At 44.4% G+C, this 15,903-nt stretch overlaps 1 long non-coding RNA gene across 1 annotated transcript; it reads left to right on the forward strand.

Moving 5' to 3' along the window:
* The first annotated feature begins 8,804 nt into the window (after positions 1 to 8,804).
* LOC309331295 lies at positions 8,805 to 15,544 on the forward strand. Its single transcript, XR_014151786.1, has 3 exons — positions 8,805 to 9,108; positions 9,892 to 10,185; positions 13,566 to 15,544. It is a non-coding gene; the product is annotated as an uncharacterized lncRNA (long non-coding RNA).
* The last annotated feature ends 359 nt before the right edge of the window (positions 15,545 to 15,903 follow it).

The raw sequence follows: 15,903 nt of genomic DNA on the forward strand, positions 1-15,903 counted from the left end.
GCGGGGATTCGAACTGCCGACCTTCCGATCGGCAAATCCTAGGCTCTGTGGTTTAACCCACAGCACCACCTCTGTGTGTGTGTGTGTGTGTGTGTGTGTGTGTGTGTGTATATATATATATATATATCTCAACCCACTTTTGCCTCTGGCTGCACCCACCATTAGCATGTGGCCCCCTAAATATTTCTCAGAAGGGAATGTGTCCCTCAAGCTGAATAATGTCCCATCCCCCACATTGTGGCCTTGCCACTTTAAATCTGCACAATAGCTAGGGACGGACAAATCAGTCTATTTCTGGTTCATGACACTTTGACATGTGCAAGTCCATCCTGTCCCATTTCAGCACAGATCTCTCTTTACAAAAAGAACAGTGAAAGACAGGCCCTCCAGAGCTTCTTTGATAGGGTTGCCATATTTCAAACATTTGGACAGAAAATCCGGACAGAAAAGTTTTTGGCTTTTTTTAAGTTCTGAGCTATTTTTAAGGATCAGTGGCAAAAATGGAACTGCCAACATGCACTAACCCAACTGCAGTATTCTGGATATGTCTTGGAAAAACCAGATGTATGGCAACCCTATTCTTGGACTACAACTCCCATAGTCCCTGCCCAATGGCCAAGTAGGTAGGAGTGATGGGATCTGGAGTACAGCAACATCTCATGGACAACAGCATGCCTCCAACCATTTGGTGCTGTAAATATATTTTAAATAAAGCAAGTTTAGAACATATTACATTGTAGTAGTAGTAGTAGTTAAAGCATTGAAGGGCTGTATTTAGTTACATGCACTCACAGCACAGTCTTAACCATGTCTACTCAGAAGTAAAAACAAAACAAATTCCTTCCAGTAGCACCTTAAAGACCAACTAAGTCAGTTCTTGGTATGAGCTTTCGTGTGCATGCACACTTCTTCAGATACTTCTTCAGGTATCTGAAGAAGTGTGCATGCACACGAAAGCTCATACCAAGAACTGACTTAGTTGGTCTTTAAGGTGCTACTGGAAGGAATTTGTTTTGTTTTGACTATGGCAGACCAACACGGCTACCTATCTGTACTCAGAAGTAAGTTACACTGAATTCAATGGGCCTTATTCCCAGGAAAGTGGGGTTAGGATTGCAGCTTTAATCCTTTCACCATTTGCCTGCTCTGTGGCATTTCAGGGTGTGGAAATGCATTGAGTCCCTCTGTGCAACACATCTTACTGCACTTGTGTGCTCCTGCTGGTGCCCTGGCACTGCTTCACACTCCCCCGCCCCCGTCTCCCTCCCAGTAAGCAGCAGCAATGCAGCTGACGGGAGGTCAGGTGAGTGTGGCACTCCACCAAGCCATCTGCTCCTACTTTACTGTCCCCCTCTTGTTTACCCCTCTAGCAACAGCCCTGTGAGACAGGATATTCCACTTCCTGTATTGTAGCTGGGACGTTCCAAGCCATGAAATCTTGACTCATGCAAAGCCATGGAATGAGTTGGTGACAGAGGCACAGCTAGTAGAGATACAGGCAGCACCTGAAGACTTAGGTTAGTTAACACCTCTCCAAGAGAAAAGGGGCAATTCATTTGCATCTGTTGCTTCGCTGAGATGGATGCAGATGTAAATCTGTGCAGTCCCTGAATCTGTAGCTGAAGTATGTTGCTTCCTTGAGGTGCATGCAAAGGTACACTTGTGTAATCCCTGAACGTGAAGCTGAAATAGGAAGGAGCCGGGGCAAAAGCAAACATAACCTTTTGCTTGCACACATGCAAACACACTTCTCTTCCCTTCTGCAGCCTGGGGGAAGTACCTGCTTTGCATGCAGGCTCAATGCCTGACTTTTCCAGGCGGGGCTCAGGCAGACCCCAGACTGAACCCTGGGACAGCCGCTGCCAGTCAGTGAGATCTAGCATCTCTCAAAAATGACACCTATACATCAAACTGATGTGACAAGCAATACCTGGAGATCAAATGTGTTTTGACTCCTAAGACGTCCTCCTCAGTGGGCAAGGAATTTGTAGGATTCAATTTGGCACCCAAAGGTAGCCACTTGACTGATAGATATATATAGAAGAGATTGTTACCTGTGTATGTAGGAACCCCTGCCAACTATATCCATATGTTTACTGTGTGTGCATGCATGGTAAACATAAAGCTGATATAAAAATATGAATTTCTGCTAGTGCCCAATCATATATTTTTAGGCCAACCTCCAAGACTGAGAGGGATCTGGAGAGCTGCTCCTGAGCTAGACGGACCATTGGACTGACTTCTTACAAGGCAACTTTTTCTGTTCCTTATTGGCTATAAAGCCACTTGCACTCAGAAATTGTGGCCGAGGTGGGAAGATTCACAATGTTGCTTCATTCTCATTGCATCACCACAGAACTCCTTGCTCATGTTGGAAAGAAAAACTCAGCAGAAGCAACTATGGTGGCAATTTGATGACAGGTTGTTCTGGGTATGACTAATTAGTGCATATGTGACACATGGCTTCCAGGGCCTTCCTAATTATAACCATAGAACTGAAAGGCTGGAAGGAGGTAGAGAAATCATGTAATCGAACCCTGTGCATTGAGGGAGGGCTCACAAATCAATACTATCCTATCTAAAAGGGCATGGGTAGGCAAACTAAGGCCCAGGGGCAGGATCCAGCCCAATCACCTTGTAAATTCAGCCCACAAAATCAGCATGTTTTTACATGAGTAGAATGTGTCCTTTTATTTAAAATGCATCTCTGGGTTATTTGTGGGGCATAGGAATTCACTCATTTTTATTTTTTCCCCAAAATATAGTCTGGCCCCCCACAAGGTCTGAGGGACAGTGGACTGGCTCCCTGCTGAAAACGTTTGCTGACCCCTATAAAAGGGGAACAGAGACAGTCACAATCCAGCATCTAATATGATCCTTATTATACTCAACATGCCCCAAGACCTGCTGTTGACATTACAGTGGTGCCTCGCGAGACGAAAAGAATCCGTTCCGCGAGTCTCTTCGTTTTGTGGTTTTTTCATCTTGCGAAGCAACCCTATTAGCGGCTTAGCGGATTAGCGCTATTAGCAGCTTAGCGGCTATTAGCGGCTTAGCGGCTTAGAAAAAGGGGGGGAAGCGAAAAAAATCACAAGACTCGCAAGACGTTTTCGTCTTGCGAAGCAAGCCCATAGAGAAATTTGTCTTGCGAAGTGCCTCGAAAAACGGAAAACCCTTTCGTCTAGCGGGTTTTTCGTCTTGCGAGGCATTCGTCTTGCGGGGCACCACTGTATTTTTTTTAAAAATACAAGTGTGATTTAGGCTTGTTCCGAACATCTCTGGAGCCACATTCAGATGGTTCAAGTCACTGAGATGAACCAGTGGTTTTCCAAGGGTGTGGTGTACCACACTGGTGTGGTAGGAGAGGATGGCAAGTGTGGTAGGAAGATTCAAGAATGATCAAAGAAACATTTAAACATTTCAGTGTAGTATAATATAGTATCAAAATAACTTTCCCCCCAATATACAGTCAGAAACATAATCCATGCTTCTTTTCAAGAGCACTGGCTATTCTTCTACAGCTCTCCATGACATATTGTTGTGAACAGGAATTTGTGTTGATGAGAAGATAAGAGATTGTTTGCCTCAAATTAGACCTAATAGAAATGAGATCACCTGGCCAAAGCAAGCTGACACCTCTCATTGAATTTGTATACATACATATGCAAGAGGCTCATTTATAATTATATTATGGATATGATTCATGTTCTTACGTGGCTGCATTGCATTATACTTTCTGGATGTCCCATGATCATATTACAAAGTAGTTGTGTTCTATGTTATATATATATATATAATGATATTTTATTAAGTTTTATCAAAGAAGAAGGTTACATGAAGAAAAACACAAAGTATATAAACATACAAAAAACATCAGAATACAATAAAACAAACAGTTAACACATGAGAAAAGAAAAAAAGAAAAAATTAAAACACTAAAAGAGAATTCAAAAAATTAAAAAAGAAAATCCCTCTCTTTAAATTCTTACCATTCATAAACCTATTTTCTTGACTTCCTCGCACCCCCCTTTCTTGTATTCCAATTTGAAATTAATTAGCAAATTCCTTCTTATTAATTTTATCCTTAATTATCTTTCTTCTCATATTGTTTGTTCCTAATTTTCATCTAATATCTATCCCTTCTTTCATATTTATATTTTACCTTTTTTACTAGAACCCATTCATTTCATTTCAATGTCATCAACATTCAGAAATTTTACAATATTTTTGTAAGTAGATTTTAAATTTCTTCCAATCTTCTTCCAACAACTCTTCTCCCTGATCTCGTATTCTGCCCGTCATTTCTGCCATTTTTCCATATAGTCCATTACTTGCATCTGCCATTCTTCCAAGGTGGGTAAGTCCTGTGTCTTCCAATGCTTTTCAATGAGTATTCTTGCAGCTGCTGTAGCATACATAAAGAAAGTTCTATCCTTCTTTGACACCAAATGACTGACCATGCCCAGGAGAAAGGCCTCTGGTTTCTTCAGAAAGGTATATTTAAATACCTTTTTCATTTCATTGTAAATCATTTCCCAGAAAGCCTTGTGTTCTATGTTATAAATCAAGCGGTGCTTTTTGTTATAAATCAAGCGGTGCTTTTTGTTTTCCGATGTATTTGCTACCAATAAAAAGATTCAGTGCGGTGTGGGCAAAATTTTATTCTGAAAGTGGCACAGAGAAAAAAGTTTGTGAACCACTGAGCTGAAGGAATGCAGGAGTGTGGCCATGTCAGCCAGCACTACTCCAATTCCACATGCTCACCTTACCCTGGCCCAGAGGCATCTGCACATGCAGCATGAAGATCTGTAGCAAAGGTGGGGGACCTCTAGGCTATGGACCAAACTTGGCCCATTAGGCCTTCCCATTTGGCTCACCAGGCCATTTTGAAAAAGCCACACCCACCTGCCCTACACTTGGCATAATAAATGACATCAGGTATGAGGTTGGTGTGGGTGGGGCTTCAAAGGGCCAATCAGGAGGTTCCAGTGAGTGCTTGATTGTTCCTTTGCTGGAGCAAGGTGTGCTCCCACATGCCCAACATTGAATCCATAGATACTAAGGGGGTGCTAATGAAAGTACAGGCAACTCCCCATTTCTGTGGAGGTTGCGTTCCGAGGCACCACACATGTCATTTTGGTGCGCATAAGCTTGCCCCACCCCCTTCCAGCGCCAAAAATGGTATGTCCAACATGCACAAATGGGGAGTTGCCTATACATAATGCTGGGGGCAGGGCTAGCTGGGGAAAGTGGGTGGAATAAAGAATGCAACTTTTATCTGTGCACAGTAGGCTAGTTTCTACACAAACCTCTCTGTCATGCTTCCAGATCAAAGCAGGAGTCATTAACAGAGTCCATGGATGCATTCCAACCAGGAAGAAACACTCAAGGTGGGAGCAAAGCAAGGCCAGTGGGGTGTACGGCCGGGGGGGGGGGGAAGCATGTCACTGGGAAGGAGGTGTGACCAAATGACCAGTCAGAGAGGCCTGGAGGGCCACATTTGGGCCTGGGTTTGAGGTGCTTCATATCTGTTCTATATTCTCTTTCATAACTAAGAATGCAAGAAGGCAGTGATTTCTGTTCAATCCAGTGTCTGTCGCAAACAGCGCTCCTTCTGTTCAGATACAGTTTGACTTCTGCTAAAACCTACTGTGTTCCTCTCATTGTTCTGTAGGGCCAAAACTAACACCATCAGTTATGTGACTCACTATAACTTTGATGCATTTCAATGGACAGGAAGCAGCAAAAACAATGCAGAAAATAATATAATTATTTAGGTAATGTTTGCAGACTAAAAATGAAATAATGGTGAATACCAACCCCGACCTTGGGCAAACATGTGAACTGTGGTGATTTCTGATCTCGTTTCTGCTAGGGGTAGACTCCAGATTTGGCTGAAGCTTGAACTGAATCAAGCTAAAACAAAATAAAAAAATTCCTTCCAGTAGCACCTTAAAGACCAACTAAGTTAGTTCTTGGTATGAGCTTTTGTGTGCATGCACACTTCTTCAGATAGAAGAATATTCAGATAGATAGGTATCTGAAGAAGTGTGCATGCACATGAAAGCTCATACCAAGAACTAACTTAGTTGGTCTTTAAGGTGCTACTGGAAGGAATTTTTTTATTTTGTTTTGACTATGGCAGACCAACACGGCTACCTATCTGTAACTGAATCAAGCTAATTCAGGAGGATCCAGACATGGGCCGAGTCTGGCAAAAATAATAATCCCAGAGTGATCTGGGGCTGTCAATGGGAAGGCTGCAGGGAACATGCTGGGGAAACAGACCCCATCAGGATTGTATCATCCATTCACCAACTGTATCACTGGCCCAGATAAGGTGGAGTCTTGTGCACAGTCCTAATTTCGGCTTCCAATGGAATCATCCAACATCCCTATTCATAACCCACCATCAGGAGGAGCTTGACAATATTCTTGCTAACTTTATGCCAATGGATAACAGATAAGCCATACTGAGCACCTTTTTCACCAAAGTAAAAGAGAGTTATTCTGCTGTGGAACCTGAGGAAAACTGCAGAAAATCCCACTTTTTAACCTGGCTTTTCCTGCCTTCTTCTGCAGCATTTTCCTTTAAAAAACAAAACAAAATCCTTCTATGTACCCTCGGCGAATGCGGAGCTCCCCACCACCACCCCAAAAAATATTCAAAACAGAATCCTCTGAAACTCATTCTGCCACATTGATCATGCTTGTCAAGAGATCAAACTGAATGGTTGAAATACTGAAGGGCGATGATGTTGGGCTAAAATTTTGTCTCTCTGGCTTTCCCACTGAGTATCCCCATTGCAAGCTGAGAAGCTTCATTCAATAAGAAGCAGAGGCTATCTCTGCAGGCTGTCAGCCTTGACAAGCAGAAGACTGGTTTCCAATGGCATCTCCCACTTTCTGGCGCTATGTATTTAATAAAGCAAAACCTAGGATCAAGGAACAGGGAGGGACCAGAACCTCCTTTCTTCTGCTGTTACTCGAGTTCTTTAAAGCTTGCTTCCCGTCTGGCTCAGTCTCTCTCTCTCTCTCACTCTCTCTCCAGAAAATCCTTTCATGCCTCCCTCGCCAGACTGACATTTTGACAAGTTGCCACAAGTGACATCTGATTTGTACAAATTTCAAGACTAATAAATCTACCTGTCAAAGCGGAAACTTTAAAAGGAGCTAAGCCCAGCGGGTATAGTTTAACAGAACTCAAGTTGATGAAACTGTGGGATGGAGAAATTATATCTGTCACAATCCACCCACATTAGTTCTGCAGAGATGTTGGCAACTGAAACAAACGTCTTTCACAGCTTAGCAAAAAACATACACATACATGCGCGCGCACACAGAAAGAGAGAGAGCAAGCCAGCCTGTGAGGTAGAAGGGGGGAAAGGAAAAGCGATGTTTAATACTCTGAGTAACAAGTAACAGTTCTGTTTGTAAACTAACACATTTATGTATTTACTTAATTCCTCATTTGCTAAGAGTTTGTTTGTGTGTTCATGTGGGTGTCTGAGCATGTGTGCAGAGGGAGGACTGTTTGTTGCTCTGTGCTCTCCAGCCCATTAAGAGATTGGAGCTTATCTAGGTCTGGATCCAGTAAGCCCCGAAGCGCAGGCTTAACTTCAAACAGAGAAGACATTCCAGCAAATTCAGCTGTCCCATTTGCGTGCTTAATTAAGAGCTCCACCACATCAACGGTGCAGGGCTGAGGCAGCTGTGACATTCAGAGAAACATCAGAGGCTGTAATGGATCACAACAGTCCTGGAATCAGAGGGAGAGCCTTAGCACGTGTTAACTAAAAGCTTCCAACCCCCTCCAGATGCACCCTCAAAGATCCAGGTCCAACGGTGTTCATTTCTCCCGTAGCTCACAAGAGACATATTCCATGAGCCAGGTGTTTCTGCAATGTTCTCACTGTTAGGAGAAAAGGTTGTCTTTATACAGCCCAGAAACATCCAATAAATTAGCCTCCAGCAACCTGATATCTTCTAGTTGCGTTGCACTACAATTCCCATCAGCCCTAGCCAGCACATGAGCCGGCTGGGGCTGATGGGAGTTGTAGTGCAAAGCACCTGGAGGGCACAAGGTTCCCAAAGGCTGCAATAAATAGATTAATAATCTGCTTATTCCTTCAGGGTCTACACAGATAGGGGAATCCAAATGTAGCTCCATCCTAGGTCATTGTGTGCTTTGAGGGAGTTTGTTTATGCTCAGGGACTCTTAGATAAGGTGACTTCGGGGCCTTTCCCCTCCTTGATAAGCCTCACTTTCTCCTTATTGCTGCTTCTGTTTCTGCTACTCATTCACCTGCCCAGTCCCTTTGGTACCAATTCATGCCACCACCCAGTAGCAGAGGACATAGGAAGCTGCCTTGAACTTTGCCCATCTAGCTCAGTATTCAGTGTCTGGCAGTGGCTCTCCTCAGCCCTATCTAGAGATGCACAAAGTTCTCTTCAGCCCTACCTGGTTTAACCTGGGATCTTCTGCATGCAAAGCAGATACTGTACCACTGAGTTATGGCCCTTCCCCATAAGCTGAGCGGAAACTGTTGCTCCTTTTCCTTAGTCCCATCACACAGTTTGGGAGGGCAGGTGAACAGGCAACAATACAAGGGGGTGAGGAGTAGTAAGGCTGAGGGTATTAGTAATGCACTCCCTAGCAGTGGTTAAGCTAGAGCAGATGCCCAATGATTCTGACTGCTGATGCAAACTCTGTCTACACGTCTCATCACATTATCTATTGTGCAGTCACAGTTATCCCAAGGTGACTCAGAAACAGTTCAAAGATCCTAATTACCCAGGGGCTCTTTGAACTCCATTTTGGCTACTTATGACTCATGCAACCATGAAAGAAAGAGAGAAAGATGCAATTTTGCTGAACTTTCTCTCCTTTGAAAGATGTGGTAGGGACTTTTACTGCAAACAGAACGTTAAGCTGTTGAACATGAAGTCCCACTGTTAAGACTTATCAAAATATACATAGCATAAGAAGTCAGCATGATTTCTTAGGTCTGAGTGAACATGTCAATATAAACATCTTAGTACAACAAAAATCCTTTGCTGTGTGATTGCTTTTGTAACGTATCAGAGGTGAAGGATCTGCACGCAAAGGTGAGCTTCTTATATATGTGTCCCAAGGACCATGGCCTACAAATTCTGTGAGGTAAGTATATATGGGAATGTGTGGTGCATTATGGGATATATAACTGTAAACAAATACCTTTCCTCTTTTGCAGCATTCTGCTTCAGAGTGGTTTTTTTACCACTAAGAGAGGGATGGGATACCTCTGGTCCTCCAGAGATGTGCCAATGTATTTGTGACATATTCAGATGCGGTTTGGCCAGCAGGGGGTCTCCATTTGACTGGCAAGCATATGATGAGAATTGACAAACATGTGATGGCCATTGGTCAGGGATAATAGGAGCGATCATCCAGCAGCATTTGGTGGCAGAAATGGAATGGTGGAGCATCAGCACTCAGCTGACCTCCCAGCAGCTGAGTCAGGGCTGCTTTTACTAGGAAGAAGGGGGGAAGCGGAGGGGAGGTCAGTGACACCAGCAAAGCCAATCCGGCACTCCTGCCTGAGCATTTGCACAATGCTGCCCTCCTTGCTGTGTCAGGTGAGTGCCACCCCACCATCACACGACCATCTGGAGGGTCACAGTTTTCCCACCCCTAAAATGAGACTCGTGCTGCTTCTATTTCGGCTAAAGAGATCTGAGAATCCCATTTGTTGTTCTCTCCTGTGGTTGATGCGTAGCACAAAATGGCCTTATCCCTGGCTGCAGCACTGAGGATGTCTTCAGGTATGTCTCATAACAGCAAGGAATTGCTGAAATGATTATTTATGACAGCTGGCTCAGTTGTAACTTGCCCGTTGCCTTTCATTACAGGGGAGGCACGAGTGTTTGCTCTTTCCACTCCAATCCTATCTGCCAAGAACATGCCAGTTCCTTTCCTCCTCCTCCCACCGCTCCCTTTCTATGTGTGATCATCCTGCTCTGCCTTGGTTAAACAATGTATGCAAGGCAAAAGAAGAAACAGCTTTGATGTATGCATGTTATCCGATAACTGAATTGGAGCCTTCGATTCTTAAATGTTTGGCATTTTGATGGGGGCCTGTGGAATAGCAAACCAGAGGGAGCAGAGGACAAAAGATATGTGAGACACAAATGCAGGCTACATAGGTAAAGGTAAGGTAAAGGTAAAGGACCCCTGGACGGTTAAGTCCAGTCAAACGTGACTATGGGGTTGCGGCGCTCATCTCACTTTCAGGCCAAGGGAGGCGGTGTTTGTCCACAGACAGCTTTCCGGGTCATGTGGCCAGCAGGACCAAACCACTTCTGACATAATTCTGACAGTGATGGAAACCAGAGTGCACAGAAAGACCGTTTGCCTTCCCGCCACAGCAGTACCTATTTATCTACTTGCACTGACATGCTTTCGAACTGCTAGGTTGGAAGGAGCTGGGACAGAGCAACGGAAGCTCACCCCGTCACGGGGATTTGAACCGCCGACCTTCTGATCAGCAAGCCCAAGAGGCTCAGTGGTTTACACCACAGAATTTAGCTGGATACAACTCATGTTTTTTAACTGTTTCCTCACCAGCTGTTTTCCCACTCAAAAACTCCTCCCTCCACCTGCTTATTCCATGGTGGATTTTTGGGTATGCTGTAATACTTCCATTAGAGAAACAAACTTCATTATTGCTTGCAAGTAAGGATGGGGGAGAATTTCAATCCAGTTCACATTTAAAGGTGAATCTGCCTAATCTGCGCTTTCTGACATGGTACATGGCCTGAAACACAGCCGTCCTTTGAAATTTGCATTTCTCCTTATTTTGAAATGCAGTTCTCCAGCCAAGTAATGTGTACAAAAATGCATATACTAGGGTTAAGCGTGCACAAAGTGCCAATATTTCTGGAAATAAAATGCATTATATGAAAAATGTGTGTATATGGCAAAGCACTAAGGATATAGAACAGCAGCACCTATTGGCTGGAGGAGTTGCTTTTATGATCATGAAAATGAAAAATGAATAAGAAGCCAATGGCAAATATGGAAGAAGAAGAAAAAGCTCTAAAATAGTCAAAATAATCATGTGTATTTAATGCAAAATGTCTTTAACGCTGACCAACAATTCAAAGGCTGCAGTAAAAGTGCCCCAAAAGTATACAGCTGCTTTCAGCAGGGCTCATGTGACCTAAGGAACCAATAGGGTCCCATCTGCCTTCATATAATTGCTCGCTGGCCTGTTTCCTGAGTACAAGCTGCTCAAGGACCATCTGAAGTCCTGCTTAGCCTCTACTGTACTGAGTTGCCAGCCTGCACAGTAATCAAGGTGGAGGGAACAGAGCACAGTTTTGTTATTTCATGACGCTATGCTCTCCTGGGTCAGTGTTTTGAGACACATGCTATTGCTGGGTATGTTATTTGTAATCATATTGTTTGTTCAGTGAGTCCTCCAGCTCTGGGACTTTTTGCTCTGCGGCTGTAGCTGGACTTTCATGGCTTCGAAAGGGGACCAGGAGAGACACGCCTCTTCCATATTTCACTGAGATGGAAACCACATTGCTTTTCTGCAATGACTCAGTTCAGAGGCTGGCTTCCCCCTCCCCCACGCTTTTGTTTTAATTTATATTTAAAGGGGGGGGGGAAGAATTTTGAAACTGACAAGCCTGTTTGATTTCCCAGGCATTTTCCTGCCTACTGAGCTTCCTCACATGTCCACAGGCAGAACGGGGGACTGGTGAAGTCCATGAATTTTTTGTCCAAGATTGATTTGGCCTGTAGCACCATCTGAACATTTCTGCTGGCCTGAACCCACTCCTCCCCCCCCCAATCCTTTCTGTCAAAAGACCTCCTAGTGACTCATGCTCAGAAAAAGCACAAGGCCTGGAGATTATCCCAGAAGGATTTAACCCATTTTTCAAAGCTAAACTCTGCTTAGGAAGATTATAGCACAGTTTATCCAAGAGTAAATAGTGCTTATTTCAAACTCTGACTACACAACAGGGCCTGGCTTCCTAGGGTGGCCATGCATCCTGTTTTACAGAAGGATGTCCTCTATTTGAAGGCTGGTCAGAAGACAATCCTCTGTTTGAAGTACTGCCTGGTCCGATTCTGGTTTAAAGGTCAAGAACCATACATAGCAGGAGCTGGGGCCTAAAGATTCCTATTAGCACAGTAAGGGACGCGGGTGGCGCTGTGGGTTAAACTGCAGAGCCTAGGACTTGCCGATCAGAAGATTGGCGGTTCAAATACCCGCAATGGAGTGACCTCCTGTTGCTCGGTCCCTCTCCTGCCAACCTAGCAGTTCGAAAGAACGTCAAAGTGCAAGTAGAAGGTAAGGTAAACGGTGAAGGTAAACGGTGTTTCCGTGCGCTGCTCTGGTTCGCCAGAAGCGGCTTAGTCATGCTGGCCACATGACCCGGAAGCTGTACGCCGCGGTGCTCCCTCGGCCAATAAAACGAGATGAGCGCCGCAACCCCAGAGTTGGCCACGACTGGACCTAGTAGTCAGGGGTACCATTTTAGTCCATATGGTGGCCAACTCCCATCGTCCCTTAGCTTTGGGCCAGGCAGACTGGAAAGGTCAATCAGGAGTAGCTATTGTATTGCCCTTCAGATGTTCTGCACTCCTGTTATTCCTAGCCAGCAGGGCTGATGGTCAAGGATGATGAGAGTTGCAACCCCAAAGCTTCTGGTGTTGGCTACCCGTGATCTAAACTAGGGTTGCCATACGTCCAGAATTTCCAAGACGTATCCGGAGTACTACATTCGGCAGCAGCTCAATAACTTTGGCCAGAAAACACAACTCAACAACTTTTCTGTCCGGATTTTCACTGTTTGAAATATGGCAACCCTGTCTAAAGAGCGGTTTGGATGATTATTTGAAATCCCACGAATTACCTGAGGTCTTGCTTCTTGAACTCTTGTTACTGCATTCGTGGAGTAGTGACGGATTTGCTCTGCTTCAGATTGTTCTGTGACTCTTCCCCAATGCTGACACATTGCACAACCAATGCAGGACCAAAATACACCAGGGTGCTATGACCGAAAATGAACCAGTGTGGCCATTCCCAAACGTTTGCAAGTGCAAACAGCGTTGAGAGTAGGATTGGGTGCATGTATCATCAAAAGCACAAATCATCATGTATGTTCAATAAGCTTGATATTTGAAGAAACCCTTATACACATTTTATAGTTGAAATGGGAAAGAGTGGCAAGTGGCATGCATTGTAGTATTTAATAGATTTTATTTTCATATATTCATATCCTGCATTTTGAGCCTAGACCCCTCTCCTGCCAGCCAGTTAGCATGACCAGTGTTGAAAACAATTCATAAAATGAGCAATCTTGTCTTCTTAAGAAAGAATAACAATGAATTGGAAACATGTTTATGTCCTGTGCAATTCTACACATGTTCACTCAGACATAAGCTTCACTGTGTTCATTGGGGCTTGCTCCCAGGTAAGTGCTCATAAGATTGCAGCTGTAAGCATGCACGGGCACACACACACACACATCCCATGACAGCAGTCAGGCTTGAACTATTTTTTTTTCAGGACCACCCAGCAACAGAACAAAATCTTGCTGACTCTGATACTGACTCTCCTTTTAGAAAAGTTGTCCTAGACGTTTTCTTTATGGAAGATGGATCACACTGAGTTGACAGCCATCCAAAATTGACATGAACTGTATGGCTTTGTCTAGTGTTCAACCCAGTTATTGACCCATATAGAGATATACAGGAAATAGTGGGATGAGCAGTAAATGTATATTGAATGGTGAACTGTATGCACAGTGAAGAAATTGCAGGACAAATTTGACCACATGCAAAAATGCCCACATATTCCCAACATGGCAGTCTGGCCAGTGGTGATTCAACTTGCTACAAAGTTATGCTTCATGGTTATAATATTAAAGAATTGTTAGTTCGGGAGCACCAGCTGTATGTATGAAGTATCCGGGTATATTAAGGGTATATTAAGTCAGACCATTGGTCCTTCTTGTTCAGTATTGCCTACAATGACTGACAGTGACTTTTCAATGGTTTCAGACTGGGAATATTCCCAACCCTAGAGATGCTGGGGATTTATCTGAAAGGGTGACATATACACCATGGATTACACAGGATCATCATGAAGGAGGAGGAGCACAAGACAATGATGAGTTGCTACTACAACAAAGTGAGTTGCATAAGGTTGGCACAGTCCCAGAACACAGCAGGCCGGTGCAGCTTACACAATCTCTGGCAGCCTGGAATGGCATCACAAACCCATTTCCATGCCTACCCAAGACTTCAGAAACAGAGGCTACACCCACAGCAACACAGCAGAGGGCTTGCATCCTGCTCGGTGGGTGGGAAGCTCAACAGGCCTGAGCCACATTTGTAGCAAACTTTTGGGAATCCCCTGTCCTGCTTTGATGTGCCTCAAAAAGCCAGACCATCAAGGATTATTCTGCTTGCCAAGAAACAGAGCTTAGCTGGCTTTGGAAGGGCAGGCCATTGCGATAGATGAAAAAGAAGGCATGCGGGTAGAGCTTCTCTCTGTCCTATCTCATCTATCTTGGAGGTGGTTCTTCTCGATTAAGGCTTCCCCTGCCTTTCTCAAAAACCATCTGCCGTTGTGGAGTCCAGCTCTAGTCTGTTACATGGAGCTGCCTCGTAGCAGATCAGACTATCTGTCCAAGGAGAGCCATTTTGTCTACTCTGATTGGCAGCAAATCTCCCAGGTCTCACACTCTGCTACCTGGTCATTTTAAGTGTGGATGCTAGAGAGTGAATCTGTAAGTAAGGGCTGTAGCACAGTAGCACAGCGAGTTCCTTATATGCCGAAGGTCCCAGGTTCAACTCCTCCAGGAAAGGCTGGGAGGGAAGAGTCCCATCTGAAACCTTGGATAGTTTCTGCCATCTCAGTGTAGACAAGGGTTGTTGTTGTTTAGTTGTTTAGTCGTTTAGTCGTGTCCGCCTCTTCGTGACTCCCTGGACCTAAGCACACCAGGCACTCCTGTCTTCCACTGCCTCCCGCAGTTTGGTCAGACTCATGTTTGTAGCTTCGAGAACACTGTCCAACCATCTCATCCTCTGTCGTCCTTTTCTCCTTGTGCCCTCCATCTTTCCCAACATGAGGGTCTTTCCCAAGGAGTCTTCTCTTCTCATGAGGTGGCCAAAGTATTGGATCCTCAGCTTCAGGATCTGTCCTTCCAGTGAGCACTCAGGGCTGATTTCCTTCAGAATGGATACGTTTGATCTTCTTGCAGTCCATGGGACTCTCAAGAGTCTCCTCCAGCACCATAATTCAAAAGCATCAATTCTTCGGCGATCAGCCTTCTTTATGGTCCAGTTCTCACTTCCATACATCACCACTGGGAATATAGACAAGGGTAGGTAAGCTGTTTCAGTCCAAAGGCTATATTCCCTCCTAGGTAGCCTTCCAGGGGCCACATGCCACTGGTCGGTGGGGCCAGAGGCAATGATGGGTGGAGTAATGAATGTATAGACTATAGCGATCCAGTAACTACAGCCTCTCCCATCCTCCTTCCAGCAGAGTTCACTGGTACATTTCAGCCAGGCAAAAAGGGGGGTGCAAAGTAAAAGAAGGGGTGGCTGTAGAAAGGGTACATACCCTCCAATATGTCAAGGCAAAAAAACAGGCCACGCATCTTGGAAATGTAAGGAGACTGAAGGTACATTCTTTCACCTTTGGTGGACATGCCCAAAGATTAAGGCTTTCTGGGAAATGATTTATAATGAGATGAAAAAGGTATTTAAATATACCTTCTTGAAAAAACCAGAGGCCTTTCTCCTAGGCATGGTTGGCCAATTGGTGCCAAAGAAGGACAGAACTTTCTTTATGTACGCGACAACTGCAGCAAGAATACTCATCGCAAAATATTGGA

This window comes from Podarcis erhardii (assembly GCF_964252035.2).
Source record: "Podarcis erhardii genome assembly, chromosome: 16".
NCBI classification, from domain to species: Eukaryota; Metazoa; Chordata; class Lepidosauria; order Squamata; family Lacertidae; genus Podarcis; species Podarcis erhardii.